Source organism: Sciurus vulgaris (genome assembly GCF_902686455.1).
Source record: "Sciurus vulgaris genome assembly, chromosome: 13".
NCBI classification, from domain to species: domain Eukaryota; kingdom Metazoa; phylum Chordata; class Mammalia; order Rodentia; family Sciuridae; genus Sciurus; species Sciurus vulgaris.
In genome coordinates, this window is record NC_136474.1 from 72,879,580 (window position 1) to 72,900,764 (window position 21,185).

The 21,185-nt window shown below is 50.0% G+C and overlaps 1 protein-coding gene across 3 annotated transcripts in view; it reads right to left on the reverse strand.

The window, feature by feature from the left end:
- The window catches only part of ZBTB7C (zinc finger and BTB domain containing 7C), a 327,812-nt gene extending 307,981 nt beyond the window's left edge, over nucleotides 1-19,831 (reverse strand). For all 3 annotated transcript variants that reach the window (XM_079108989.1, XM_079108991.1, XM_079108990.1), the window contains exon 1: nucleotides 19,521-19,831. The gene's annotated coding sequence lies outside the window, so the exon portion shown is untranslated. The remainder of the gene's footprint in view (nucleotides 1-19,520) is intronic.
- Between the last annotated feature and the right edge of the window lie 1,354 nt (nucleotides 19,832-21,185).

A 21,185-nucleotide genomic window follows, 5' to 3' on the forward strand; every position in this document is an offset into this window, starting at 1 on the left:
TCTTCCCTCAAGAAACCAGAGCTGTGATGGGCCACAGAAAGAGGGGCATGGAGAGAAGGCGGGTCCATGTGACCTGCGCGCACACACACACACACACAGGTTCACTTGGTCAGAAGTGGCAACCAGTTGAGAACAGAGTATAATAAATAACAAGGTTTGGCCAAAAGCATGGTTGCCACCCTGCACCCTGCTCTGATTGGCTCTGCAGGCTTGATTGACAGAGCCGATTCTCTCCTTCCAATTGAAATCCCAGCCATCTGTCAAAATACCTCAGTTGCCACCCTGTCTACCCCACCCTCTCTGCTGTCCCCCTCCTAAGTATCTTCAGGACCAAATGATTTGCCACTTAATCCCAATGCTGCCTTGTTTTGTGTTTTTATCATTATTGTTTCAGTGAATACTGAAATCATCTCCCCAGTGGGGAATATGCTTTTTGGGGTCAAGAATTGAGCCTGACATTTTCACATGGACTTTCCCACAGCACCCAGCAATGTGCTGGGCACGTTGAAAGGATGGAAGAAACTGTCTCTGAGTCATGAATTGCTTAAAAACTGTTTCTGCCTTTTTCTTTTATACTGGGGAATCCAAGAGAGAAGTTGACTTCTTATTTTAAAAGCAAACTGATTTTAAAAGATCTGATTTTGCATAAACACTAGTACCATGGAAGTTGGGACTGGAAAAGAGATTTGTGAAACACAGTCCATCTCACACAGAAGCAACTGGGGCCTAAATGACCTGGAACCAGTAGGGATAAAAGGATTCTTCGGAAGAGCACATGGGTACTTACAGGCCATGTTCTCTTACAGAGCTCAAAAGCTGCACTCTCTCCTCTTGTTCACAGGATTAATTTGACCTCCCCCCCATACACATGTACACACACACACACAGAGTCCTTATTTGGAGTATATCACTACTTCAGTCCAACAGGGTCATCAGACTCTGAAATAATTATCCTGCTGTCTGAGTGATGAGGAGGCTTTGGGATGAGAGTAGCAGGGTAACTTTGCAGTTTCCCAAACCGCATTTTGTCATTTATTCATAGAGTGATGTTTAGAATGCTTTAATTCTTTCTGTATGTGTATGTGTGTGTCTATGTTGTGTGTATGTCTGTGTGTGTTTTATGTTGTCCACGTGTCTATGTGCATCTCTGTGTTGTCTGTGTGTCTGTATGTATCTGTGTTGTCTGTGTGTATGTGCAAGTCTGTATGCATGTGTATGTGGTTCTGTGCTTGTGTATGCATCTTCTGTGTGTCAGCTGGGCCTGTCTGTGGACCCAGTGAATACTTGAATACCTGCACTGGCCCAGAAACAGGGTTGTGGAAGAGCAGGTGGAAACGGTGGCCTCGGAAACAGAAAGAGGTGGATTTAATTCCTGCCTCTGCTCCCTCCCAGATGTGTGACCCAGAGCTGAGCCCTTCATTTTCATGACACTCAGTTTCCTTGCCTTTAAAGGGTTTCTGCAGAGATTAAAATAGGTATAAGCAATTATCCCAGTGCCTGGTGCAGGAAAACATCAGTCAACAGCTGTGACAGGCACAATTTCCGTGGGGTGCTCCCTTGGGTCGGTGCCACCTCACCTTCCATCCAGGCCACCTGAGGCCCCAACCCCTGCCTCCCTGTGACTAAAGAGTCCAGCTGAGCCCATCTTCCTGTTTGGTGAGGCTCTCCCCTGGTTAAGAGATGAAGAATTGAACCGATACGGAAAAGGAGACAACTCAGAGCAAAAGTGATCAACCGTGCTCTGTAATTCTCTGTGGAACTGTGCCTGGCACAGAGGCACTTGCTACATATTTCTGAATGGATGAATGAATGAACGAACGAACACTGTATCTATCTGCAATTTCTCTAGAGTCCCATCTCCACCTCGGGAGATGCCCTATACTCATTGAGCTGAAATCAGAGGATTTCCCACAGAAAACATATTGCTGATGTTAAATGAAGCTATGCACCCATTTGAGGGGAGAGGGCTGAACTGGGAACCCTGGATGAAGGAGTCTGATGAGTCGTCCAAGCTCTTTTCTCTTTTACTTAAAATCAATAATTATTTTTGTCTAACTACAAATGTAATATATGTTCACATTAGGAGAAAAGCATGTCCAGATGGGTTAAACAAAAATATTTAATTCCAATATTACTGTAATATACATTGTGTTTTCATACATAGGTATGTGTTTATAAAAATGGATTCATTTTTAAAATGTGTCCTTTTTGCTTAGTCATTGACATTGATCATCTTTGCAGAATATTCCACATGTCGCCACAGAATTGATTTCCTTGGTCAAGAAAAGATCTTCATTTTTCAAATCAGCTTTTTAAACACACATAACAAAAGCAAGACATAGTCATAAATTCAAACAGTATTGAAGAGGGTAAATAAAGTGTACAGGAAAAGCCCTACTCTCATGCCCAGTTGGTCCCAAGAGGCAATAACAACACTTAAAAGCCCAATTTGGGGGATTGTTTAAGAATTGTGACCATAACACAGGACTCACCCACGTGGATGCTTTCAATGCGTCCGGTGGCATAAAAGTCCCCACCTGCCAGGCCTGCCCTCTCTGCACCCCACGTCCCCACTGGTTGTAGGGATGCTGTACTCTACCATCACAGCAGACCCTCCCCGTCCCGCCTCCAAAAGAGGCAGCTTCTTCCTCCCTCCAGAGCCCGTGCCTGACGGTGGGGAAACCCAGGCACTAGAGGCAGCTGACAGCAGCAAGCGAGGAAGAGCCACCTCGGCTCTGGCATCCTCTCCCAGCCCCAGGCCTTTGCACTTGACCATGAACCCTATCTCCGACCCTTGCTAGGGCCTCTCACGTGGGCCTTCATGTGCTGCAGGGCCAAAACACATGATGGCACAAAGCCTGTACAAGAAAGCTGCTGAGCCACAGCAGACACAGGAGCTCCAACCCTCTCTCTGCTAATATTGAAAACCCTAGTTTCCCTTTCCTCACCCATTAAATAAAGTGAGTGGACAGGAGCCTCAGATCCCTTTTTGCTTAGTTCCAGAGAAGCAAAGCTATGGCCTCTGGGTGGCCACCACCAGGTGAGAGCAGCATCCCCAGAACAGAGCCAGCCAGTGAAGGGACACCCTCTCAGTACTGCCCTGGGGCAGCAGCTCCGAGCTGGATGCTGCCCACATGGTGTCTCCCAGTCTCCGTTCCTCTCAAGAACCCCATGCAGTGGGAACTACTACCCTAACAAGAAAAATGGGGCCTGGGAATCTGAAGGAACTCTGGCTGGTCAGTGGCGCAGTCAGTACATGAAGCCCAGGAGATCTGACTCTCAGAACCTCCTTTGTCCTCTAAGTGTAGTTCCTTGGATTTTTGCTATGCAAGTCAGTCAAACACATTTTGTATCAAATGACAGAACTATTAAATGGCCCAGGCCTGACTTAATGAATTAACATGTTCACAGTAGTAATACCGAAGCAGTACTTGCTCCTCCGCCTGTATCAGGCACTGCTTCACGTAAGCTCCTTTCTACAGCAGAGATTCTCAAACCAGAGGGTTCATGGGACCCTCCAAGAAGTCATGTTCTACTACAGTTCTCCAGGCGCACCCTGAGAGTTTCTGATCCAGGTGGTTTGGGCAGGGTGGGGCCCATCACGAGCATCTCTCCTAAGTCCCAGGAGACCCTGAGGTTGCTGGTCTAGGGTGGGCCCTGCTGGGAAAGCCACTGCTGTAAAACTCTCCAGCTGCCTGGCTCCCCCACCTGGAGAGGCGCCAGCAGGGTGCCGAGTGTGTAGCCATCTCCTTTCGGCGCCAAACCCTCATAGCCTGCCAACGGCCTGGCCGTAAGGCCTTGGTGTTCCTCTGCTCTGGGTCTGCGGCTACCTCTTTCTCCCCGCTGTGGCTCTCAGCTCAAGGGAGAGCTTGGCTTTCTGCCCCATTAGTTGGCTTTCTGCTCCACACCAGCTGGCAGAGGCTGAAAGGAAAGGACGTCTAAGCAGGCATCCCAGCGGGATGAATTCCCTGTGACGGTCCTTGGAACCAGAGGGCAAGCCTGTCCCCCTTTCAAAGCATGAGATCTTCCCTTCCCACCACACGTCAATGTCTAATAAATACTTGCATCTACATACAATGGGTTTCTTTACTAACTTTTTAAAAAATTTTTGAATTCTTAAAAATGAAATGCCCTTTTTTTCCCTAAAATATGGTCTTTTACAGAACTTTTTTCAAAACGACACACAGGCACACCCCCATAGAATGCAAAACAGGATTTAAAACAGTGGTTTCTGAACAGTAGTCCAGGTGCACGCTATGGCTGAATTTCTCTGCGTGGCCTAATTCCTTGCTTGGAGTTACCAGGTATAATCAAAGGATTGCTACTTTGGGAATGAAGGCCTAAGTTAGGAGGTCTTCCACTTGAACTCTACTTCTTTCAGGGCTGCAAAATGAGAAAAATGGTTAAAACCAGTCCACAATAGCCCAGCGTCCTCACTGAGAGGGCTTTAAGGAGCAAAGATCGCTCTGGAGCTGAACCAGGACGCTGGCACACCAGAAACCTGTGCAGGAGATGAATGGGTCTTGGTGACCTCCAGGCTGCCTTTCTGCTCTCTTCCTTTCATGCCTGCACCAGGTCATCCCAGCAGGGCAATGCAAAGAGAAGGCCATTCCACCAGTCTGGAAAGTCGGGGGACCAAGGACAGGTCTCCACTCACCTGCTGAGCAGTGAGTGTGCTCCTGGTCACTCACATCAGCTCCAGGGATAATACTTGGTTCTGTGGATACAGGGGAAACTGGCCTGGGACGTGAAAGAAATCACTTCAGCAAAATCTATGAGAACCAGAAAGAGTTGGGTTCACACATGCCAATGAGTATGCTTCTGACGTGACAATGCCTTGGCATTTCCAAATTGTTAATGACAATTGTTATTGTCTGAGCACTGGAGAGCCCCTTACTCCCTGCTAGGGTGGGAGGGGACAAGACCAGAAGCGGCCCAGCTCAGAGTATGGCTGCCCCTCTCCCACCGTGCTGCAGGCGCCTTGGCCTCCTTCTGCAGGGAAGGTGAACTGGGGTGTGCACCCACACAGGTTTGGAACAGAAGGATTCCTTTCCCTTCTTCTCCATTCTATAGTTCCTGCTCACTGATACTCTCTCTCCCTGACGAAGTATATATAAAAGTTAATGTTAAATTCTACACCTAAAACAAAGCAAAGTCTATGGCATGTAAATCATACTTTGATAAAGCTATTAAATTATTTTAAAGAATTTTGTGAATATAAAGATGTCATTTGATTCTTCTCTAATGAAGCTCTGAATGAAAACTGAAAGTAAGTTTAGTCAGAACACCTTCAAAATGATCACTCACACACACACACAACTAATGCAAATGCCCCTAATTAAAAATAAACCTCGGGTTGGGGAGATAGCTCAGTTGGTAAAGTGCCTGACTCACAAGCACAAGGCCCTGGGTTCAAATCCCCAGCACCGCAAAAAAAAAAAAAAAAAACACAAAGAGCAGAATCTAAGGGGCATCAGGACAATTATAACGAACCCAAACCCGATGTCAGTAACCTTAGGCACGTGAGCCAGGAAGAGCCACCACTTGACCAGCTGGGAAATGGTGTTCTTCCCAGTCCAGAAACCAGGACTCTCCCAGATACCAGGCAAGATGCAGAGCTGCCAATCTGCAGGGTGCTCTTCAACAGACACGCTTTCTGATTGAGCATCATTGAGCAAAGCAGACCACACACACAAAAAAGTCGCCACTGGTGTCCCTCCCCAGCCCTGGCCAGTCTCCAGTCCCAGCAGTCCCCAGGTTGGCAACGCCACAGTGGATTTCTGCAGCATTTCCATTGCACTTGAAAACTTCTATAGGCCAGCTATTTTATTCTTGCTACACTGAAATAGGCTAGAATAGACTTCAACTTGGCATCCTTTTTTCCCTGAACTTCAAAAAGAAAACCTCCACGTGATCGTTTTTAAAATTCAGGTGCCTTGTACCTGCAAGACCTTAAAAAATGTCTCAGAAGTTTCTTCTCTTCCTGCTGCTCTATTTTGTTTGGTCAAATCAAGTGCTGCCAATGGCAAATGCTCTAATGATTGATTAGAGAGTGGGGTGTGGGTAGTTGGATTTTCTGGTGATTTTAGCTTGAAAGAGCAATTTCTGAAGAGCTCTCTGCCTCGTCACGGAACTCAGTGAAGCCAGAGACCGGCAGATGACTCAAGCTGGAGGTGGGGGTGAGGGTGGGAGGCCAGGAACGCCAACCAGGAAGATCAGATGCAGATACGGCAGGTTCATTTATTTTGATGAATCTTTCCTTTTTAATCATCTGTAATAAGACCATGCTACATTTTGCCATGCATATGATATATTTTGGAAAGGTAATGAAGTCTGGAGATAGGCAATCCAGCTCAGTTCCCAGCTATTCAATCTTTGCTTAGAAATAGGGTAAAATCAGAGTGTGTGTGTGTGTGTGTGTGTGTGTGTGTGTGTGTGTGTGTAAATTATGGGTCTGGCACATTAGCAAGGGCAGAAATTAGCCAGGTTCTACTACTATATTGAGATTTAGAACATCAGAGTACAGTGACTACATTTTTCTGTGGAGATCTTTACAGCTATTTGGAATTATGAACCCATAATATGCAAATGCATGGGGCTAAGAAATACACATTCTTGGCAGAGACTGAAGATGTTATAATGTGTGCTGTAAACGGCGACGCGTATGTGTATAAAATCAGTGCGCACATACTAACTGGTCGATTATCCCCTCTAAAACCACGCATAAATTCTCCTGACAGGAATTGGAATTTTGCACACATCCCAAGAACGCACAGACTCTTAATGTGCTGTGTGTGTATGAAGGATGGAGTATAAAAATCAACGAAAGGGTCACTAAGCTAAGTAAGGGAGCTTTCTGATTCCCAAGCGTGACAACAAAGGGTTCTAGGGCTACATTTTCCTCCTGAGCATGATAATTATAATATTAGTAGTTGTCAATAATATTTATTGAGTTCTGGGCTCCATGACAGTCACTGTGCTGGGTGCTTTCCATTCATGATCCCATTTAGCTAGAGGATGTGTATGCACGGGAGGGGCTGGGGACTGTGTGCTTGTGTGTGTGTGTGTGTGTGTGTGTGTGTGTGTGTGTGTCTGTGTGTGTGTTTTCTACTCAAAGACTTTAACAAGCTGGCCAATGAATACTTTTCCAGGAAATTTAACACTTCATACTGGTAAAAATGTTAGCTTGTCCATGAGGTAGCATGAAGGAGAATTCAGTCCCCAGATACTACCTGGTGGCAGGGGGCAGAGTCCCAGTACAATGATGTGTCCTTTTGGGGTGAGACTACTACAGACCTGGAGTCCAAATCCAGGTAATTGCCATTTCTCAGCAAAGAACTGAAAATTAGGGAGCTATAACCCAGAATCTGAGACGAGGTAACCAATGCCCAAAATAGAATGTTGCTGAGTCAGATCTGCGCAGACGCAGGGACTTGGAAAATGGTAGGGAAGGAAATGAAAAGCCTTTAGTTAAACAATGGCTTTTAATGACTTCCGCAAATAGGTGACTCTGCAAGGTGGCTGAATCTGGTGCATCCGAACCTCAAGGAATGAGGAATTCCTAGCAAAACCACGGAGGGAGAACACAGCAGGATTTCTTTTTCTATCGTGTTAGCAGAAATGTTGTTTTACCAAATAATTCACTATTACAACCTCTCTCTGCACCTCTACGCCCCTGGCAAAGCAGTTGAGGAAGACATCCCAGGACTCTGGGTAGACAAAGGCCAGTGACTGGCAAGGAGAGGAACTGAGATTTTGCCCTCTGCCTTGTAATCTGTACTGTCCAGCTTGTGAGCAAGATTTCTATGGTGGTGGAAACTTGCTGAAATCTGAATTAGAAGATGATTTGCAAAATGGGCACAAGCACATCTTCCATCAGAGCCAAACCACAAGTAGGGAGCATTTTCCTTGCCCTCCATAAATATGCTGCAGGACTCAGCTAAGGAGCCTGAGCTGAGCTTCACTTCATCAGGTGAGATTCTGATCTGCCACCTACTATTCTTTCATTAAGGCACAGATTCTCAAGTGCCAGAGACGGTCAGAAAATTAACAGGCAGACTTTTCTGTTTAAATAGTATGTATTTATTTGGAAGTTAGAATGAGGACAGAGAAACCTTGAGATTACAAAGATGGATATAAATCCAGTGGAGGAAGCTTATGCAAACTGGGACCTTGGAGTTGGGTCCTTGGATTTCTTCACCACATCTCACAGCCTGATCATGACACAGGATTTACTAGCCCTCAAATCATTTCCTCTGACCTGTCCATTCACCACCTATACCACACAGAGCAGAACTAATGAAAGCGAAATTTTATCTTCCACCATGGGGCACAATGATGGTGGTCAGCAAGTCCCAGGGCCCTCACAGAAGTGCAAAACAGAACTATCCATCTGCAGAATTATAAAATTTGCATAAATGCACACCTCTGGGAGGTTTTAACCCTGAATTTAGTGACATGGTGTGGGGTTTGTTTGTTTGCTTTTGTTTCTGGGGATTATACCAGGGTCTCACACACACAAGGCAAGTGCTCTACCCCTAGCCCTGACCTTGTATTTCTTTGTACTGGTAGTTGCATTTTTACAACGGTATTTAAGTGGCTCCGAAAGCAATTTCCTAAAACACCATATGAAAGAGATATTGGCCAATGAATAAAAATCATACTTGTTTGGTGCTAAGCTAAAATACATGCATTTACTACTTGGTATCAAGTGGATTATCTCTTCCCGAATTTCTCACCATTGAAGAATTGGAAATGGAAACTACACCACCAAACTAATGGAGGCAAAGAAGTTGGACAGGGGACCTGAGAGGTCAGAGCTGCTGCAATTACTTCCCCCGTCTGACCTTCCTCCTCCTTCCTACATTACTGCTGAGGGGACGCTTCCTCAATAAGCTTGGCCCATGTCATGATGGTCCCACAACCACTCCTTTTGCCCAGGCCAGTCCTTCCACCCTGGGCCCTCTCTAGAAACCTTGGTGTCAACTTCAGTGCAATGGAGAGAATTTGGGCTCTGGAATCAGAGCTCTGTCATTTCCTGGCAGGCGTATCACCTTAAGCAAATTAACTTAAAACATTCCAAGCCTCAGCTCTTCATCCGCTAAATGGGAATAATAATAATGGGGAACTGCAAGTTGCTATGACGATTAATGGATGTGCCACACCCAGGAAGTGCCTGCTGGGCCCAGTTGCTCATAGCATGTTCTCATCCTCCTACCCGCTCCCTTCCGGAGGGTCATCTCAAGTCACATCTGCCCACTCCAGCACACAGACTGGAGAGCATGCAACTGCTCTTTCCTTAAAGCCTTCCAGCCTTCCAAGCCCCACGACGCCATCCGGCCCTCCAGCACAAGGTTTGCACGATGCCCTGTGTGTACCATCATCTTCCAGATTTTTGGTTCCTTGAAGGCAAGACCATGTCTTGGGCTTCTCCTGACCCTGTGAAAAACAGGCCATGATAGAAGACCCCAGAGGAGCCCAAATGTGCCTCGTGCCCTGTGAGATCACTGCTTCCCTACCTGCACACACACACACAAAGCAAAGATTCTTAGTGACCAGAGAGCATCCAGAGCCAGTCAGAAACCCTTCAGTAACTGCAGCCCTGGCTGCGGAGCCCACTGAGGGCTGGGGGCTGCTTCAGAAAGAGGGAAGGCTGCCAGGACTGAGACCAGGGCTCATGGGAGGCAGCTCTCTCTCAACACAGGAGGAGAACGAGGAGCTGCATTCATGCAGGGACAGGACCTGGACCCTCCAGACCAGGCGGGAAGACGTGCCTCCTTAGACCCAGCCAGGTTCCTCTCTCCGTGACGACCGACCACAGTCCCCACTGTCACTGGGTTGCTCCCCCATCGCTGTCCATTTGCTGCAAAGGGATTGGCCTGAGGGTTGGCTTTGCTCTGAACTCTGAAGCCAGACCTGATTCCCTGGGATAAAGAGGGTTTCAAAGCCCCTCAAGGTCAGTAGACACACACCAAGGATAAACAGAGTCCTCCTGGCTGAGCCGGGGCCACAGAGGACCCTACAGAAAGGCAGCGACCTTGAGAAGCAGCTGAGGGGGAACAAGGACACAAGCTGTGGTCAGACAATCCTGCTGCTCACAAACAGCTGACCAGACCATGGTCCCTCCCTGGCACCCTGCACCCCAGCTGTATTTCAAGGGGCCCAGCACTGCCCCTGGGGGCTTCCATTTTCCTTCACTGAAATTCCCTTCCCCAGAAAGAAGTGTCTGTTCTTTGCTCCTATCAGAGTGGCCATCTGAGACCACCCCCCGGCAAAGTGTGAGCACTACCCTGCAAGCCTTTCTCTTTTCTGCACCCCACCTTCACCCCACATAGTAGAGGCTCGAGAAACACTGGGTTAATAAGTCGAGGTTGAATATATGATTTTTTTTTTCTGGGAAGATCATCTGAAAGTTTTTTATTCTAATCTTAATCCTAAGCAATTTCATTCCTTGAAGTGAACAATAACTCAGAGAACTTATTCCTGGAGTGCTAAAAATTTGCCTGTATTCAGAAAAATCAAGGATTCCTTTCATTAAAAAATCTCTGAGTACTACACCAACAAAAGACTGGAAACACCAAAATATTCGTGCATAGGGACAGTCAAATAGTCCTGGTAGAATGGGCAAATCACAGGTATCTACAAGACACATTAAGTAGAAAGTGGAATAAAATGTGAACATCCTGCTTCCATTTGGATAAAAAAAATTAGGAATACGTGCACACATGTCCGCACACACATACATGCATGTTTTCTTGTGTTCGCTTCAAATGTCTTCAGGCTGAAGAAACCATCAGTTGCCTCCTGTAAGAAAACTCACAGCGGTGAGAAAAAGATGTTTCACTTTAAGTACCCTTTTGTACCTTTTGAATTTTAAACCATGAAAGTGTTGACCTATTCAAAAAAAATTAAATTAAAAATTCAAAGCAAACAATGTGGGGAAAAGTAATAAAAAAATCTAGTTTAGGAAAACATGAAAGAGAAATCCTCATTTAAAAACAGTTCAAGGCAGACTGTTGAGTCATCTGTGAACCAGGGAGGAGACAAAACCCAGGAGGCACACCCCAGGAAGGCAGAGGGCTGCCCGGAGCCTGGCATCCTCCTTGCTGCCTCCTGGGTGACCTTTGATAGCAGTGTGGCCCCTCTGAGCCTATTTCTTCATTTGGAGACAGCAGCCCAGGCCTGGCCCTTAGAACACTAAGACCCCTTTCCGGTATGGGAGGTGGGGTCCCCAGGTGGACACAGCCAAACACTTGGTGACAATGTGACTTTAAAAGGATACCTCTTAAAAAGGAGGGAGAGCCAGGTGTGGTGACACACGCCTGTAATCCCAGAGGCTTGGGCAGCTGACGCAGGAGGATCACCAGTTCAAAGTCAGCCTCGGCAAAAGCAAGATGCTAAGCAACTCAGTGAGACCTTGTCCCCAAATAAAATACAAAATAGGGCTGGGGATGTGGTTCAGTGGTCGAGTGCCCCTGAGTTCAATCTCTGGTACCGGCCCCCTCCAAAAGGAGGGAGAGTTTCCTTCCCCTTCTAGAGGGCTGTGGTGGGGAGATAAAACCCAATTCCCTCCTCATCTGAGTGCAGGAAAACCAGTGCCTGTGACTTCAGTTGCTAAAAATACTCGGGGTCCCGCCCTTCCCTCCAAACACACCTGCTGCCCTGTCCCTCCCTCTTCCCACATCCTCCCTGGACAGGCCCAGTGCCCATTTATGACAGAGCAGAAAAAGTTCCTTTTTGTGCTAATATTTCCTGTAGGGCCCCTCCTGTCTTTGATGGCTGCCATTCACAGCCCTCTGAGATGACCAGGAACAAGAGGAAGCTCCAGAATTTCAACACAATGAAAACATGTCGCTGTTTTAAAACAGCAACACTCCTGCCCCATCTCCAGGCACACTTTACAAAAGGCGATTTCACGCGGGTCTGGACGCTGTCCACTCTTGGAGAGCCTTACTGTACCAATTGTCCAGACACAGCTCTGAAAGGCTACGCTTTAAAATGTGCGCTGGAGGTTCTCTCTGCCAGCCATGCCTGCGCTCCACACCCACCTGCATGCTCTTCGTGCTAGCAAGTGGCTAAGTTGGCTTTCCATGTCTTTCTCTCAGGAATCAGAGAGCACCAGAGCAGAAATGGCTCTTACAGACAATACAACCTCATGCCGCAAGTGGGGACACTGCATCCTTTTGTAGAATGGAATGGCTTCCTAGAAATAAACTATAAGCCCGCTGCTGGGCTAGGACAAAAGTCTGCTCTCACGGTCCTTTAATTTCTCCCAAATTTGCCTGCACTAAGTACGTTCCCTCCATGGGGAGGGCAGCTGCTTTCCCTGGCAATGCACTGTCCCCCCAAGTAGCCCCAGCCCTCCCAACCTGTGCCCCAGGCTCCCCCTGCTGTCCAATATGGCAGCCACTACCCCAGGGTCCTACTGAGCACTTGAAATACGACTAGGGTCCCTTGTTAAAATGACAATATTTTTAAGAAAATATATTACTAAAATTTATTTTGCCCATTCGTTTTTCACTCTTTTAAAATGTGGTTACTAACAAATTTTCAATTATATAGAGGGTTCACTGAAATTCCTACTAGGCCGCACTTCTCCAGATCCCATGCAGCTCCCAATCAGCAAAACTCACCTGGCCCACTCCTGTCTCCATGGCCAGACATCCTCTATTGTAAAGACCATTCGGTGCCCAGGGGAAGTACTGTGCCCCCATCAGTGACCTTTGGATTAAGCTCCTGACTTCAATAAATGCACTCCCTCCATATGAGGGGGCGAGGGAGGGGTCCCAGCACCCCACGAGAGATGCGGACTCTACCTACAGGTGTGCGCCTGCCCCCGCAGTCCTTGTTCACGTACGCTGGGTTTTTCTCCCTTGAAACGGGGCAGCCTTTCTCCCCTTTTCCTTGGGGTCAAGAATAGAAATGGACAAAATGTGTAACAGTGGTTTCCATGCATGGGTCCCTCGATCTTCAGCTAAGGGACTCCTACGTGCTAGCTCATCTTGTTTTCCCCACCGCCCTACCAAGTAGGTTTTCTTGCCACCGACAGACAAGGAAACCAAGGCTGAGAAGGAAAGTGGCCGAGCCAGGCACTCAGCTCTGCCCAGCTCATCATCGTGAGCCATACCTCACCATCCCTTCTCAGCCTCAGTTTCCCCACATGCAGTTGAGGATGGTACCTGCCTTTAGGCAGGGAGGTGCCACAGTCCCCAGGACCCACCCTCTGCTGGGACCAGGTGCTGGGCCCTGGGGAGGTACCAGTTTGAAGAGTCTCTTGACAGCTCTTGGCTTGGGCTATACTCTTGATCCCAGGCTCAATTCTGTCAGACTCTGCCCATGCCAGTTCTCCTGCCTGGGTCCCTCTACTTGTCCCCAGGATGTTAAGTGAGTCTAGTCCCTTAAACCAAGCTCCCACCTAAACCTCACCTCCTCTGAAAATCCGCTGAAATTAAGTCAGTGTGTTGTTTCGGGAATGGGCCTTCCTGCACTGCCTTTCTGCTCTTCCTCCTGTCCCTCTGAGCCCTGGGGCCCTAGGACCCGCCTCAAGCATGTCAAGGAGACCTTGACATCCCTTAACTTAATCAGGAACGACTGTCAGCAAAGTAGTTCTCTAGTAGTCCCTACTAGGTGCTGGACACTCTTCCAGGCCCTTGAACAAGGCAGCAAAGGAGAAAAAGTGCCCAGGCTCCTGAAGAAATGAGGGCTTCCCGCAACAGTGATGCCTGCAACGCCACAAGAGAAGGCCACGGGTCCCTATTCCTACAGTTTCCCCTGCTTCTCTTAATTTTAGGTCACAGAGTGATTAGTTAACGGGCACCGATCTTCTTTTTTTTTATAATAGATACAGTATGGTGCATTGCCCGACGGGATGCTACACATCCTCGACAAATACATTTCCAAAGAAGAATGAAGGAGGTAGAGGACACTGGCCACACCACGGGCCCCAGTCCTTAACGTGATGGTGCAGAGAGGTGGGCAGTGAGAAGCACGTCCCCAAGTGCAAACACAGTGTCTTGGGGGACAGGGAAGGACAGCTGTTTTCCTTGAAGTACAAAAGGTAAATCCATCTGGAATCTTCTTATTGGATGAGGAGACTCTACATTTTCTTTCGGTGTCAGTGATTCAAAGTGGGAATGTGAGTGTCAAGCTCCCAAGGGAAAGGAATCTCTAGGTTTAGTGCAAGACCACATGGGTTTTAAAAGTTTGAGGACACAGTGTATACTGCCAGTTATAATTTATGTATGTGTCTCTATGTGTTAATGGGGTAAGAGGGAAAAAAAAAAAGACTGGAAGGAAATACACCAAAACTGAGGTGTTGCAGCCATTTTTCATTTTAATCGTATACTTTTCCACATTTTCTAAATTTTCTATCATGACTCTTACTCCCTTTATAATCAGAAAATAAGCAGTAAACTGAATGCTAATAGTTTTTTAATTTCCTCATGAATCTGTTTTTATGGGCACTGTTTCAGTGGGGTTTGGAAATCATCAGGGTGTGAAACGCCAATGAAATTCCCCACTCCTGCAGGGCTGAGCGTGCCCCTTGGCCCTGGAGAGGAACCCTCCCTGAGCCATGCTGGCAGACAGCTGTCCACAGCTGTTCTGAGGAGGCTGCCAATGAATGGCGCTGGTGGAAAAACACAACATTCCTGACTCTCCAAGGATGGCATTATGCTTGGAACTCTTGCCCACCAAAGAAGTAAATAGAGAGAGAGAGCGCCAGCTTCGCAAGCTAGGGACCCTCCTGGGCTGTGCTCCTTGAGTGCCACCTCCCTTCCTGCCACACATCAGGATATACACACACACACATACACACACATACACTTTAATTATGCCTCTAGGCCAAAGAGACACAGAGGCCAGGCCCCTGGCTGACTCTTCTGCACACACCCCAGCAATAATCAGCATATTCACTCACCAGCTATCTCCTCCGGCACCGCCAGGGGTCAGCCACTGTTGAGGGAACAACAGGGAGCAAAACCAACAAGGCCCCTGCTCTCATGGAGCTTACAATCCGGCGAGAAAGCAGGCAACAGCAAGAGGAGAACCCAGATGCATCGCAGATGGCACTGGGAGCTGTGAAGAATATAGTACAGGACGACGTTTCAGTGGAGACCCAACTGACCAGGAGAGGTCCACTGGGAGGATCCAGCGGAGGGAAGGGCAACCGAGGCAGAGAAGGGCCACTCAGACATGCAGGAGCTCTGTGGCACTCTGAAGTGCTCAGAAACAACAAGGGGTAGGGTAGGGTGGAGAGCATGGGAGGCCAGAGGGGCAGGCAGAGGCCAGAGCAGGAGTGGTCACTGAGAGTCATGGCAGATAATAGCCTGATCTGCCTTCCTAAAGGCACCTCCCTCCACCTGCTGGGGTGTGATCCTGGCTGGACAGAGAGGGCTTTTAGCTGGGACCCATGCTGGTAGAAGCTTAGCTTCACAATGCCTGTGAAACCCTCATCTCTCCTCATACACACTGCCACCACATCCTTGCCCTCCAGACACCCTGTCACAGCACCACGGAACACAGACGATGGCAAAAAAGACACCAACCTGACTTCTGTCCACCTGTACACCCATGCTCCACCTATGACCCTGGGTCAGCAAACACTTTCTGTGCCCAGGCATCGTGCTGGACACTGAGCATGTGGGAAGGAGCCCTGCCCTAAAACGCATTAGGACATGTGCCTGTGCCAATCTTGCCAGACCCACCCTGTCCATGCTGTCCAGCCACGACCTCTCCTGTCATCCAGCACCTCTGACTTAAGTCTTCTCGCCTGGTGAAATCTGCTATGAGCCCCCGAAGGGGTTGTGATGGGCGAATCAATTCTCACCAAGAGGTGAAAAATGGTGAGGCTTGATCCACCCTGCCCCACCCCCATCTCTCCCTCCAACCGGGAGAAAGTTCAGCCTCAAGAATGAAGCTGTGGCTAGCAACTTGGCAGGTACAATTTATTCCAAGACAAAGGAGGACTTGGGTGTTGGTTTAAAGAGTGGGAGAGCCAGGAGGACCTTTCGGACCGGCCTGGGGAGAGCCAAGGAAGACCTGAGTCCCTCAAACCTCCTCCACCAGCCCCCGCACAGAAGCGCCTCAGCTTTCTGTCAGGGGAAACCACATCTAATCTGCCACTTTGAGACTCTCCTGCATAAAATCCATTGTTGTCACTATTCAGAAAAGCCAACCACGCTCCCTTCAACAGGTTCTCAAGTTCTGCCCAGGAGAACTTCACTGCGCAGTGCGGGCAGCACTGGAGAGAAGGTGCCCACGCTGGCTCCAGGAAACCCGGGCACCCTAAATCCCCCAGGTCTGTGGGTGTCCCAAGACACCCGAGGGCTCACTCCACACAGGTGGGGGCTCACTGAAATAAGGTGGGCATTCTTCCAGTGGGACATCATCCCAGAGAGAAGTCAGCACTGCAAATGGTTCCAGACCCTTGAGTCTCTTCTTCCCAGGAGGGGAGGAGGGGATATAAATAGCCTGAACTCCTTCGGCCCTACACAGGCACGGCTCCCACACCCCCGCCCCAGCCCCAGCCAGCTGGTCCCTCTGCACCCAAGTTCACACAGCCTGCTAAGAGGGAGGACAACTGCCCACACCCGGTGGGGGTAGGGAATAAAATGCCCCGATGACTGGTCTTTGGCCTTCAATGACTATAACTGCAACCCCACCTCTCCATGCCCCTCAGTAACACAGTGCTGGAAAGGGACAAGGATCCAGAAACATACTAGGGAGTCCCTTAGATCCTGGTCAACCCAGGAAGCCAAAACTGCATACTCAGAGTATGTTTTCCCTCACTGTGCCTCAGTTTCTCCATCTGGACACAGAGCTAAACTATCTAGCTCATGGGGATGCAAAGAAAGTAAATGACACTGTCAAAATGTAACCCTGCATTATTATTAGGATACCAAATCTTCGTCTCTTCTACAGGAGTCCTATGCATAGCTATGGGGACACATTCTTATCTGATCAAGAAAGCAAAAGAATTATACTCAGTGGCACTGCATTAGCCTTGAATTCTTGATACTGCATGTCCTTGAAAGCAATAAAATTTCCAAAATGTTCTCTCTTACAAGTCATCGCTGACTAATACAGATTGACACACACCACACCCAGACCTATTTTGATTTAATAACATTCTGTCAAGACTGTACATAACATTATAGACTGAAGGCTAAGCATTGCCCTACAGCATTTTAGTTTGAGGAGGAAAAGTTCCCTTGATCATTCTGTTTATCATTTTATTCCTTCCCGACCCCACCCCTTACATGTAAGAAACAAGTGGCTAAAATCTAAGGGTCCAGCTCACAGCTCTTTTTAATTAAGACACTTTGTTTGCTCAATAAAATACAGAGTAAAAAACGTTTACTGAAAACCAACTCATTGATGCTTAATAGCTGTGTCAAATACTCATAACAACATTTATTCCAACACCCCCAGATAATTGCTCATCTTTCTCATTTGGTATCCACAACAGCACAGGATTTGTGTCCAAGTGTAATTGATCCAAAATTGGGCTCCCTTTCAAAAATATCTGTAAAACCTAATTATCAGGAAAACAGAGTTCTGGCATCCTATGGAATTGGGTGCTTTCGTGAGACAAGCTGTAAACCCATCTCAGCTAATCAAGTCACATTATCTTCCCAAAGGAGTCTGAGGAATCTGGGGTAATGAGGGAACAGGAAAAGTCAGGATAGTGTCAGACTGGACTCTGCAGTGATGTCCGGATTTTCTTAAGCCTAGGACCAGGGAGAGGAAATATACCATGTTAGCTGGTGAGCCAGGATTTAGAAAACACAGATAATAAGCCCATGATGGGCCTGGGGTCTGGGGGTGGCATTTCTGATCTCAAGCCCTACAACTTCTTGTCCAAGGGACTCTCTTCACCCACAGCCTGATATCACCTCTAGTGCTCCTGGCCTCTTACCACTGTGCAGGTTAATTTCCTTTCTTGGGTATAAGTTGCTCTTTTGTAAAATATGTGCTCCTAATATCTAGGGACTCTTTCAGTCCCCAAACTCTGTGAGTTTCTTTAAAGCAAAGAGCACCCTTTCTGCTTATGTACTCGTGGGGGAGGGGAATAGGGAGTGGGCGCAGGACCAAGGAGAATGAAGGACCGAGTGTTTCTAGTGCTCACGCAGTTTTGTACCTACTTGCAACACTCAGGTATCAGCCCCGCTCTGGGAATAATGATTTCTTTCAGCCCAGGATGGACCTACCTACCGGGGTGGTTCTACCTCGCTGCCCTGGATTAGTCAACCCGACCAATGAGGAATGGGGCCAAGCCACCGGACCTCAGAACTTCTCTCCCAAAGCTGGAAATCTTGAAAGACTTCCTCTTTTAAGGGTCGTTTCTTCCCACGCCACCCCTCGTTCTGCCCTAGAAGCCCCAGAAACCCCAATCCTAGCTTTGCCAATGGTTCAGCCAGGCTCGCTGGGCAGACAGACACGCCGCTGACCCCCAGCTCCCCTCGCTCTGCGCCATAGTCGCTGAGGCTTGGGTACCAGCCTCCATAACTCTATAGATTTCAATGGTAACGGGATCTGCCACCTCGCTTTTCTTTGGCTCCTCTGCGCCTTCCTCCTGCTGAAATCAGACAAGGAGACGGAATAACAAAGCAGCACAGCGCCAGAGACAATTAGCTTTCAAACGAGTAAGAGACGCTCACACCATTAGAAAAGATGCGCGCGGTTCCCATGCGTGTAGCTAAGAAGGGACCCTAAGCTGCCCCGCGCGGGCGACAGATAACACTGCCAGGCTTGGCTTAACTTGACCAAGGCGCTGAGGAATTCTGTGCGTGCACCCATTTCCCCTAACTTCCCAGTCTGATAGCGGCGAGGACAGTAGATCCCGTCTGAACGACCTCTCTGTCCGGGACCACCACGCAGCCCTCGGGCCTCCAGGAGAGATGCGGGATCCCGCATTTCCAGCCCTTTTCTAATTTTCAAGGAAGGACCGTGTGAGGTGCGGGTACCCAACTCCCAGAAAACCGTCACACCCTAGAACACTTCCGCGCCTTCGCAGCAGAAGTGCGGTAAAACTTTTGGCAGAAACCACCTGTGGCTGCTGACAGGCCCGCTCTGCCCGGGCCCGGAGGCGCCGCCGAGCCCGGGGCCGCACGCACCCGCAGAAGTTCCCTTCCAGCCCCGCGCGCCACTTCGCTCCGGGCCGCGGTGCCAGCCAGGAGGCGCGGCGCCCGCTCGCTGGCTGACTCTCCGCTGGCTCTCCCCTCCCTCCTTCCCTCCCTCTCTCCCTCCTCCCGCCTCCTCCGGTTGCATGGCTGCCGCACGGAGCCCCTGAATAGCCACCGCAGCCCCCCGCCTCCTGCCCAGCGAGAGGAGGGCGCCCCTGCCCCCGCCGGCGCCCTGGGGCTTGCGGACCGCCTGCCTCCTAGCAACGGCCTCCGTGACCGCTTTCGGACGCTGCTGATGCACAGCCACCCTTCTCCGCGCCCCGCGACCTCTGCAGCTGAGGTGCGGGAGAGACCCCTGGCAGCGGGTGCCCAAGACCGGCGCGCGAAGCTGCTCACCTCTGCGCGCCGCCGGCCCCGCGCGCCTCCCGCACTTGGCGCCGGGCCGCGGTGCTTGCGTCCTCCCTCGCCGCCGCTGTCGGTCCGTCCCTGCGCTCGGGAGCAGCGCCGGCCGCACCGCTGTCAGAGTCTCGTGGCGGGGCTACGCCGGCGGGTGTGGAGCCGAGCGGCGGCGGGCGCGCGGGCAGCTCCTCCCTCCCGGTGCCGCGCCTCCGCCCTCCTCGCGCCCCGCCTCCCGCTCCGCGGCTGTCAGCCCCGCGCCCCGCGCCCGGCGCCCGCGCCGCCAGCTCTGGGGGCGCACGGGGCTAAAGGGCCCGGATGTCTGCGGTCGCCTGGCGCTCGCGCCAGCCCCCTCCGCGGCGCCCCCTCCGCGGCGCCCCCTCCCCGCCCTGCCACACATGCACTTGCTGCGTCCCAGCCTCCTCCCGGCTCCGTTAATTTCTATTTTGACAGTAACTGTGGCGAGTGGGCGGCGCTGCGGGGGGCGCTCAGGACCCGCGGAGGCGGCGGGCGGGAGTCAGGCCCCAGCGCGGGGGAGGAGTAGGGGGCCGGGCAGAGCCACCAGCCGCTCGGGGCTCCACCGCGTCTTTTTTCTTCCTTTCCTTTTTTCTCTTTGCCTCCTCCAGGATTTAAAGGGACAGCCCAGGCCGAGGCTAGGGGCCAGGTGGCCGCCGTTTCTCCGGTCTCCAGACGCCCTCTGCGGCCCGGCCGGACCCGCCCGCACCCGGAGCGCAGGCTCGAAACTGTCGGGTATTTTTAGGTGCACACTCGGCCCGGGATAGTGGTGCTGCAGAGCTTGGCTCCGTTGCCCGGCGCACGGCTATTTTTACAGAGTCCGATTGGGGGAGGAAATCAAACAACTCAGCAACTGCTTTCCCACCCGAAAGTGGGGAGCAAGGAGTAGGGGCGAGAAGTTTCCTAAATGCTCTCGGAATTCCAGTGAGCGCAACAAGACGCTTTCCCGAAACGAGAAAGCGCAGCACTCCGGGGCGTTCAAACCCCTACAGGCAAACCCACCCTGGAAGCTACTTGGACGTTAGACCCACAGTACTGTGCATCCCGCGCGCCCGCCACCGGCACCAGGCCACCGGTCACTCCCCAGGATAGCCTGGGAGGCGACCTTGCGACGCATCCAATCACTACGCTACACAGCCAAGGACTGGCTGAGGAGGACTTGGCTCCGCCCCATTCCACAAAGCTCCGCCCCCACGGAGCTTGTATGGAGTTGAGAAACTCGGTAGGAAGCGCAGAGCAGTGTGGTGATGGACTTTAAGAAGGACCCATCCGAAGGAAGTGGAGGGGATCTTGGCTTCGTAGAGACTGCAGGAGCTTGCACGTGTTCTAGTCATCAGCAGGGCAGAGCACATTCGAGCTGGCTATCCCCCTACTTTTTTGCAATCCACCCTTGGTGCTTCTGGATATAAGAACCCTTGGCTTCCCTGGCTCAACATCCACGACTGCATACCCTATGTCAAGGGGTCCTTTCCTGGGCTTCTCTCTCGGAAAAGGAAAAGTCTGCTGTTCTCAAACTCCTACAAAGCTTCTTGATCTTAGTCGTGCGCCAGGCTCCCAGAAGAGGCCACCTGGCCACTGACCACTAAAAGGGCAGTGGTACTGTGACCGTCTGGTGGCGTGTTTTAATGCTGAAGATACTAGATGAAAGCC